Raw genomic sequence first — 10,222 nt, forward strand, 5'->3', positions numbered from 1 at the left:
GGTTCTAAAAATGAATGTAATATATATAAGATACGATCATCGATTTCAATTTTTATATTATGCTTGAATCTTGCATAATCATCAAATGTTTAGATGTTAAACTTCGATTTACTAAAAATAAAGAGAAGGATTAGAAACACATTCTCGTTCGTATACTCATTGGTAGAATTCTTTTCACTATTAAGAAAAAAAATTTGATATTTTATAGAAATGTCATTTTTGTTATTCCACAATATAGTCCTTCTTTCACCAGATCACTTAAATTATACAGTAAATTTGGTTCTTTAAAAAAAATTGCAGTGTCCTCTTTTAGGTTTTATCTGGTGATAAATTTCTATTTATTTCTGAAGTTTTTTGAAATAGAAAATAGAGGTTACAAGAAGCTAAATTGATCAATATTCATTGATCAATATTTATATTTTGTTAAAGGAGTTGTCTGTGTTTTTTCTTTTTTTTTTGATTTTAGTCATCACTTTTATCATCAATAATCGCTTCATTTGGGTTGTATAGTACTGGATCCATGTTCTTTTCAGAGTAATGAATCGGTGTAGAAACTGAGGTAGATTGTATTAAAATGTTTCTTAATATTGCCTATGGTTTTTTTTTTACATTTTGGTACTACCATTTTTATCTTTCCGAAATTTCCGAAATTTGTTATTTAAATGTTTATTTCTAATACATTAGTTCGAAGATTATTGACTTTTTTTTACCAGTTGTCTGATTTCCTTGTCAATAGGATATTGAAAAGAAGTAACATTGATAATTTAGTAAAAGTGCCAATTTGTATCTAAAAATGAAAATTATTTCGTTTACTACAAACGAAAAATTCGTCAACCGTTTTCATTTATGGAAACGTTTTTCTGAACTAGAGTTGGGCGTGTGAGTACATTTCGATATATGGTCTCATCACGTATCCTCGTGGTTTTTTAATATTATTTTACACATATTTACATAGATTAATTAATAAAAAAAAGTGAAAATATAGCAAAGTATAATAGAAACTGTATAGAAATAAACAGTTTTTGGCATTAATTTTTTATTTTGTTTATATGTATTTTTTATATATTTTTGTTATACTTTTTTATATTTTTTATATTTTTTTTTATATTTTTTTTATTTTTTTTATATATTTTTATATGTTTTTATATGTTTTTAATTTTTATATTTGTTTTTTATTTTTATATATGTTTTTTATATTTTTTTTATATTTTTTTTATATTTTTTTTTATATTTATAGTTTTTTATTTATATTTTTTTATTTTTATATTTATTTATTTTTATATTTATTTATTTTTATATTTATTTTAATTTTATATTTTTTTTATATTTGTTTTTTATTTTTATATTTGTTTTTTATATTTTTTATATATATATATATTTTTTTATTTTTATATTTTTTTTATTTTTATATTTTTTTTATTCTTACATTTTTTTTATTTTTATATTTTTTTTATTTATATATTTTTTTTATTTTTATATTTTTGTTTTATATTTTTTTTGTATTTATTTTTTATATTTTTTTGTATTTATTTTTTATATTTTTTTTGTAAGTTTTTCTTATGCTTTTTTTATATTTTTTTGTAAGTTTTTCTTATATTTTTTTTTATATTTTTAATTATAATCACTTTTTTTATAGTATTTTTATTTATTTTTTTTAATTTATCTTTAATTTTTTTTGTATATATTTTTTATTTTTAATTTTTATTTTTATTTTTTATATCCATATTTTAATGCTTGTAATAATATTTTTTTTTACATATTCTTATTTTAAAATAAAATAGGAACCACATGTTTGCTAACTATTCGAGTTCTTCTTTCTTTAATGATACTCCCGGAGGCTAAAGAAACTCGTTCCCATATTGGAGATCCTTTTTTAACATATAAAATATTTAAAGCAAGAAGTTTCAAAGTTTACTTAAGTGAATTTTATATCACGATTAGAGTCGTTTATAGTAAAGAAGCCATGGAACCTTAAACACGGAAAATAATTAGTAGTAGAAGGACTTGAATTTTCATGTATTCTATCATTAAAGCTTACAGGTGTTTTTTCACAGCCTATGTAATTACATGTGATAAGTAAAATTCATTTCACGCGTCCATCTCTAATCTGAATTAAAGTTCAATTATCATAATTGAAAAAACAATTGCTACAATCGTTTATTTCATTTTCTCGAATCGAATGGCTTTAAAAATTCTTTCGTTTACTGCAACCGAAAAACTCGTCAATTGTTTTTCGTTTGTGTGAATTGTAGTTCAAAAAGGTCAATCGAAGTAATGGTTCTGGTAAATGTTCATATCATTTCCTAACAAGGTTCTTCAACTATGTTGTAGCATTTGTGAAATCGTGGTCTCAAAGCGAAATAGTGCGAAAGAGAGTGTCGCTAGTGTAACCAAAATCGTCATCAGAGAGCTATGAAAATGAACATAGAAGTTAGACATAGAGAGTGATGGTGGTTTAAACTATAAACTCCTAAATTTGTGTTTTTTTGTTGAAGATTAATAAACTCATTAATTACTATAATTACCAAAATCTTCCGAAACAGTTGCCTATAATGCTTTTCGGAGTACTTCATAATGATTTCTATTTTTCTATTTTCTATCATATTGCGTAGATCTTAATTTCTGCAGAGCTCAACTCTAAATGGTATTTCACTTAATATAAAAGGTATTGTCAAATAGCTATTTAAAAATCCTCTAAATAATTGTTAATTATTGAAAAGCGGCAGTGACGTGAATTATTGTAGATGGAATGAGGCTCGAAGACTGTTTGTTGGAAATGGCTATACCGAATATCAATTTACTTAGACAGTTTCAATTGTATAAATTCGAGATTATTTTTACTTTGCTATAACAAGAATTAAAAATAAATAAAATATTTCAGTTGAACGTTGCTGTCTACGAATGAATCCTAAAATAAACTTGTTCAGTGCAAGTCAGTTTCCCGTTCTGTTTAATATCTTTTGTCAAAATTTCAGATGCGATGGGCAAGTGTTCCGTGGCTACTAATCGATATACCCGTAAAGACGAGTATCTACATGTAATTATCACTTGCCATGAAAGCATAAAATTTCCTCTAACAATTCAATTATAATATTTTCTGCTCTGCTTAATTCCTGAACTTAAATTATTTTATATTTCTAAGTTTTTTTTTCGAATGTCGGCTGGGTTCATGTGCTGAGTGGCAGTATATCAGAGGATTGCCACGTGATAAGTTGGCTGTCAGACTTATGACACACTTGAGTGAAGTTGCTCATAAATCACAGCCTTGTTTTATATTGTATTAAGATTCCTTTACTTCACTTTATTCTTTTTATTTTTGATTGCTTTGTGTTTATTTTATAGCTCACTCATGCTCAGTCTTTCGATTTTACACTTCCCTGAATACCGTTCTGCAGCAGGTCTTTAAAATATCCGATGTAAAGGAAGAAAAGTATAAAAAAGTACTTCTATTTAAAAAAAAAAAAATTATTTATTGTTTAATGCGAAATAAAGAATAAAGTAATTGTAGCTAAAGAAAACAATGTCGTATTGTTTAAAAAAATTCCTTACAAAAGGAACTAAAAGTATGTGAAAGAAATAAATGTTTGCGGAAGTTAAGGAAGAAACAGAAACGTTGACGAATGTGGTCTTTGTACACTGCTTAGTGTTTATGTGCTTACCGGAATTGGTCTATAGAGGGAATATGTATGCGTGTGATGGCGTAGCTGTTCTGAAAATAGAGTCTTTGAATAGAAAATAAATAAGAAATTAAAACAAAAAGTAATAAGGAAAGAAATGAAAGGAAAAAAGTTTAACATATTGATTTTTGGTAAAGTTTAACTACAATAGTTCGGAAAGTTTTAAGCAATTTCACTTTACAGTAAAATAAAACACTTTTCACTAAAAAACATATACACGGTGCGGTTTTTTAAAATATTACTATGTGATTCCTTGCTTTAAGTTGAAAAAATATAGAATTTTCTATTATTACAAAATTGTTACTCATATGTTTCGCTTTTTTTCAAGAAAAGTTTGCAAGTAGGTTCTTAAATATATTGGAATAAAATGGTATAAGATAAATATCACATATCACATAACACTTACGTCAATTACGTTTTTACCAATAATTAGCTAATCTGTCATCCGTGAAACATTAGAAAGAAATGTCATAATAAAGTTCTTGAACTTTCAACTTAAGCGTATAGAAAAATGACGAATATTATTTCTCCAACTAAAGTTTGTTTTATGTCAAGTTTAACAAAAATGAATGTGACCCGAAAAAACATAAATTCATGTCTGAGATGTTCACAGTATTCCTTAATTTTGTAATAACTTCAAATTTATTTTCTGTTTTACTATAATTAAATTATGTTTTGATTTTTTTACATGACAAATTCTCACCAGATACAGCCTGAAATGGAATCAGACTAGCTTTTATGTCATTTACATATATAAACATAATTTATACTAAAAGTTTTCTACTTTTATCTTAGATAGTTGCAGTTGTGATACAGGCTATAAATCTGTTCTATCTGCATCTACACTAATCTACACTAAGATTACAGGTTTCGTCATTGGAAGAATATTCAATTGAACTTACATCCATTGTCAGACAAGTTGTTCTTCCAAACAACAACAACAAAATTTGATTTTAGAAAGAATTGTGCATTTGGGAAGAAGGTCCTTACGACAGGAGTGCCTGTTATCAGAGTCATATACGATTATACGATTAGAATTTTTTTAATAAATTGTCACAAAAAACTGAATATCATCCATTAATCTCGATTAAGCTAAAATTAATTGACAAAGCGAAGTATTAATCAAACAAATAGCTTTGTTATAATACTAGAATGTGATTAATCCTGATATAATAAAAAACTTCAACATTCTCAGTTTAGATGATCGAAGTAATCCTGGATTGCTTAAGAATATGGTTTTTCATATGCTACACGTGGAACTTGTTAACTACTATGTAGTTATATTATATATGAGACACAAATTTGTCAGTTAAGACAAGAAGTAATAAAATTGATGTATTGCCCAAAACGTATGAATTCAGAAAAATACACAAAGAAGGAATAATATCTTGCGATTATCAATTCTTAAACTTATAAATTGTCTTATTACATTCAGACAACTTTTTGCAAAATTTTATTACCATTCTAACGTAATGTTAAGCTCTCGTTCGAGGTTGTAGATATTTCAGAAAGAATTAATATCGCATGTTCTTTCATGTTTTTATTTTTTGTGCCAAAGGCTAGATTTTTTCAAGGTACTAATCGATAAGATGATTTCAAATTTTTGCAGTTTTTAAAGTTACTGCACTATAGCTTTATGAAAGAAAATCTTAAGCTAGAGAACATCTAGCTATCATCGCTAGCGAATTTCATATTGGAAATTATAGTTTCATTATTGGCCAACAGAAATGTAATCCTGTCCTCCTTGCAATCTAACAAATTATTTACGAATAGTTAAATATAGGACTGACCACTGATGATGCGTATTTCGCAATATTCGAAAAAAAGTTATATGATCGCCCAAAAATTTAATTAATTAAAAATAAGAAGATTGTTATTGTAATTTACTTCTGTTTAATAAACGTTTAAATTAAGAAACAGTTTCTATCGTCATAATTAAGTTTAAAAAACAAATTCAATATCACGAGATCAAGAAATAAGACCAACTGAAGTTACACCAATCATTTTTAATGTTGGTGATACTTTTTTATAATAGCAAAATACATAAATCCACGAATATAATAAGATTAAATATGATGAAAAAGTTCATTTCTACATTATGGTAATTAGCTCGGATAATAGCAATATATATCGTGACCAATTGTCATAAAGACCCCTACATCAGACAGAGTTCTCAGTTTCTCGTCAAGCCACGTGATAGAATAAATTATAAACACTATTAAAAATCTGATTAACTCATATCCGCCCAAGAATTTTTTTCTTTGGAATTATTGGTCAAAAAGTTTGTTCTAAAGATTGGGGGTGTGGAGTAAAGTCACAAATGTTTTTATAAAGCTAAAGCTTCATACATTCAAAGTAATGACTTATATAAACTCTAAAGTTTTCCTAATATAAACAAAATATCCATGAAAAGTGATAAAATTTGCAGTTCGATTAATCGAACGTTGGGCGGATATGGGTGAATACAGTAAATTTGTTTAAATAGTGAATGATTTGGTATTTCCAAAAAGGAAATAAGAAAAATACTCATAAATAATAATTATCTAATATATGTCATAAATAAAATTTTTGAAAATAATACACACTTCCTAAATTTAAAATCTATTATCAACAATGCTAATGTAGATGTAAATTGCCGAATATCCTAGAATTGTCGTTAAAAATATCAAGAAATTTCAAAGAGGGCAAAACATTGACCTTGTGCTATATAACCTGTATTAAATCAACAAATCCTTTTTCGCAAAATTATTAGATAAAGAGAAAGTGTCTAATATTCTATATATGTGTAGAATATATGTGTAGATTCAATGAAAAAATTATTATGTATTATTTATTAAAATTATTTATGTAGATTCTTTTACCAGAATTACCCTAAGGTCCCGATAGATTAAGATGCTAGTTACATACTAATTAGACAGGTAGTATATAGTAAATCATATTCCACACTTTGCCAGATGCAAGAGTGTTGGGATGAATTTGTGTTCTTTCATTTACCCGGAATTATTCTAAGGTCCCGATGGATTTGCATACTACTTACATATTAACTAGATAGGTACTAGATAGTAAATCATGTTCCACACTTTTTTTGTCCAGTTAATGGCTTTCGAATTCGCCAGATGCAAATCCGATAGACCATTCCATCTGTGGGACATCAAATTCGAAGCAAGAGTGTTGGGATGAATTTGTGTTCTTTCATGGTATTTTCTAGCTACCTTTTTTACTTCGTCTTTTACCGGAATTATGTAAACATTCCGATAGATTCGGATGATAGTTACATACTAACTAGACAGATACTAAATAGTGTCACATGTTATTCATAGTGATAGAAGACACTTATTAAGAGAAAAGTTTAAAACACATTACCCTGTTTGATCATTACCCTTTATTAACGGCAAAATGATGGAGACGGAACTTATAGCAGACAAGTTTGACTCTTGTATATGCTTTTATGCTTGCTTTTTTTTTCGGGTGTGTTAGATAAAGCAGTCTCTTCTGTATTTCTTTCTAATAGCATATGAATTATTAGACGTATTCTGTTGATCTTTTTACATTTACATAACACATAAATCTTATCGTGATTTGTTCCGCTACCAAAACCGTTGGGACCTTTAAAATCTTTTTTTTTTGAAACCGTCCTTCGTGTTGCGTTGGAAAGCATTGTTCTCCTAACTTTCTGCAATTTGTTTTTGATTTTCATATTATATATATTATTTTTTTGCTTCCTTTTTGCTTTTTTCTTTTTTATAGTTTTTTGGTTTTGGTACAAATACTTTTATACTGGAAAGAAAATTTCTTTTCATGTCATTTGCCTTGGCTTCGCTATTGTTCTCCTTATTCAACTGTGCTTGCCTTGTTAAATTCAAATTAAAGCAACAAATTTTATTTAAATGTTAGTGTGAAAAGCAAAATAAATTAGCAACAAACGGTTGTTTTAATTTTCACTTAATTTAGTGCTACTAACATTTCAACAAAGCGAATCCTCTGCAGGATACAATGGCGTTGAATAATAATTTTCTCATGCTTTTTTCATTTTTCATTTTTCATCAAGTCTGCCTGTTATTTTTTCTTCCATTTTTTATTTCTTTTTCCCTTCCTTTTTTGCAATATTTAAAGTTTTCCTCTTTTTTCGTTTTGTTTTTTGTTTTTTGTTTATGTTTATTTCTATTAGGTTTTTTTTCTTGTGTATCTTTTACATACACAATACAATATATTCAAAATAAAATATTAAAATGGCGTCTGAGCACAATGAATGCTCGCAAGTTGCTAACATGAGCTTGTTTTGTATCCTGTTAATGGTGTATAAGCTGCAAATGATGTGTCCTGTTTTTCACTCCATTGTTGCTTGTTTACTGGTTGGGTATTTCTCTGCCATATTTCGTTTCAAAAAAGTGCTAAACACAACAAGTACAATAATTATTATGGCCAACAAAAGCCTACACACCAAAATGCGAAGAAAAACTCTGATTTCTGTTTAGAATTAATTGAAAAAATTTTTGTCTGTGTTTTAATATACAAAAAAAAAAACAAAAAATATAATGGCAGCGATTAGTGTGAGAGAAAAAATTAAACAAAAAAGCACTTCAAGTTTTACAACGCCACATAACTAAACTATCCCATATACGTAATAGAGAACGAACCGTAGATTTATGTCTTTCAATGACTTCTGCAGATTTCATTCAATCTGCCGGTGAATGCTAGTTCAATGTTTTGTATTATCCTTAAGAAAAAAAAAATTATCTTCGACCTTACTCTATATACTGATTAGAATGTCTATACAGAGTATTTCATAATTTATCGCCATAAATGCAGCATATGTTCTCCTGGTCCAAGAAACGAAAAAAAGAAGAAGAAGAAATGGAGAGTTGAGAGTATCATTTTCAATATTCATTAAAAAAGGGTTCCAAAAAAAGCTTCCAGATGTAAAGATCTAATATATAACGAAACCACTAATACGAGCATGTTAACAATAACTTCATATAAAAGTCCGATAACGTATATGTATATAGGATTAGACGTTTGAAGTGTTACCAACTTTGCACAGTTATATAGTTAAGTAAGATACAAACGAAATGCACTCTTCTGCAGTTCATTTATAACTCCGAGCTTTATTCGTTGCTCAAAGTTCTTAAAGTCTAAAGTTATAATAATAATCTTTAAAACTAAGGAGAGATACCTTACAATATAACTTAAATTAGGCGAAGTACACACGCATATTACTAGAATATAAGAGTGGAGGTGTTCATATTATGTTATATGATATTATATATTATAATATATGAGAATATCTGTCAATATCTGTCAAATGATATTGACAATTACGTCAAATTTGTACGAATGATAGCTGTTTATATTGTTTACAAGCTCCCACAAGTATTTGTGTCGAAATTTTATGGAACAAAAAATATTCGAAATGGAATTCAAACGTATAATAATAGTGTGAAAATCACAACCAACTATTGTTCGTGAGCTCAAACACCTCAGAGTGAATAAAATGTTTGTGTAAGATTCTACAAATCGTAATGATATTACAGGCAGCATTGCTAATGGTCCAACGCTGTGTGGCCGACGAGAAAAAACAGCAACATCATCTAAAATGGTTCGGAAAGTGAAGGCTCGTCTTGAGCGAAGTCAACGTTATGGTGGCATTGAACAGAACTGAAAATATCACAACAAGACTAAAAAATATGCCAGTATGGATGCGTTGAAGAAGATCACATTTGTGAAACATGCAACTAATTGCTAATTCATTTGAAGACCATAGTCAAGGCAAAAGGTGGCGTTCAGCCACATCCAGCTAGAGTCAAAACAAGATAATCTCACACCAAAAATATATGTTCGCTTTAATCTCTAACGGAATTAGGCAACATATCTCCAAAGGACATAATGGCGTTTTTATCTGTTACTCGTCTATGAAACTAAAGTAATTTTGTTACAATAATCTCCAAAGTATGCAAAGACGTGGTGACAAGTTTCCATCCCGTTTAAAACCTAATCCAATCTAGGAATTAAGTGAACTTATTTCATGTAAGATGGGCTGCTATTTAGATCGACTTGACCATTCAAGATATTAGTTGTCCTGGAATGCGAATAGTTGCGAATACTTCCAATCCGTTTAAAACCTAATCTAATCTAGGCCTATTTCTTAAAAAATTAAGTGAACTTGTTTCATGTAAGACGGGTTGCTATTTAGATCGACTTAACCATTCAAGATATCATTTGTCCTGGAATGCGAATAGTTGCGAATACTTCCAACCTGTTTAAAACCTAATCTAATCTAGGATTATTTCTTAAGGAATTAAGTGAACTTGTTTCATGTAAGATGGGGTGCTATTTAGGTCGACTTGACCATTCAAGATATCAGTTGTCCTGGAATGTGAATAGTTGCGAATACTCGAATTTGGAAATCAGCTAAGATTTATTTAAATTTCGTGTTATTTTTCGACGGTCCTGTCCTCAGCAATAAAAAATGTTATTGTCAAAATAAGAATAACTGAATTTATGTATCCAAGAAGTATGAGTATAAGTATTTCTACATATACTCGTAC

The sequence above is a fragment of the Teleopsis dalmanni genome, chromosome X (assembly GCF_002237135.1).
Source record: "Teleopsis dalmanni isolate 2A chromosome X, ASM223713v2, whole genome shotgun sequence".
NCBI lineage: Eukaryota > Metazoa > Arthropoda > Insecta > Diptera > Diopsidae > Teleopsis > Teleopsis dalmanni.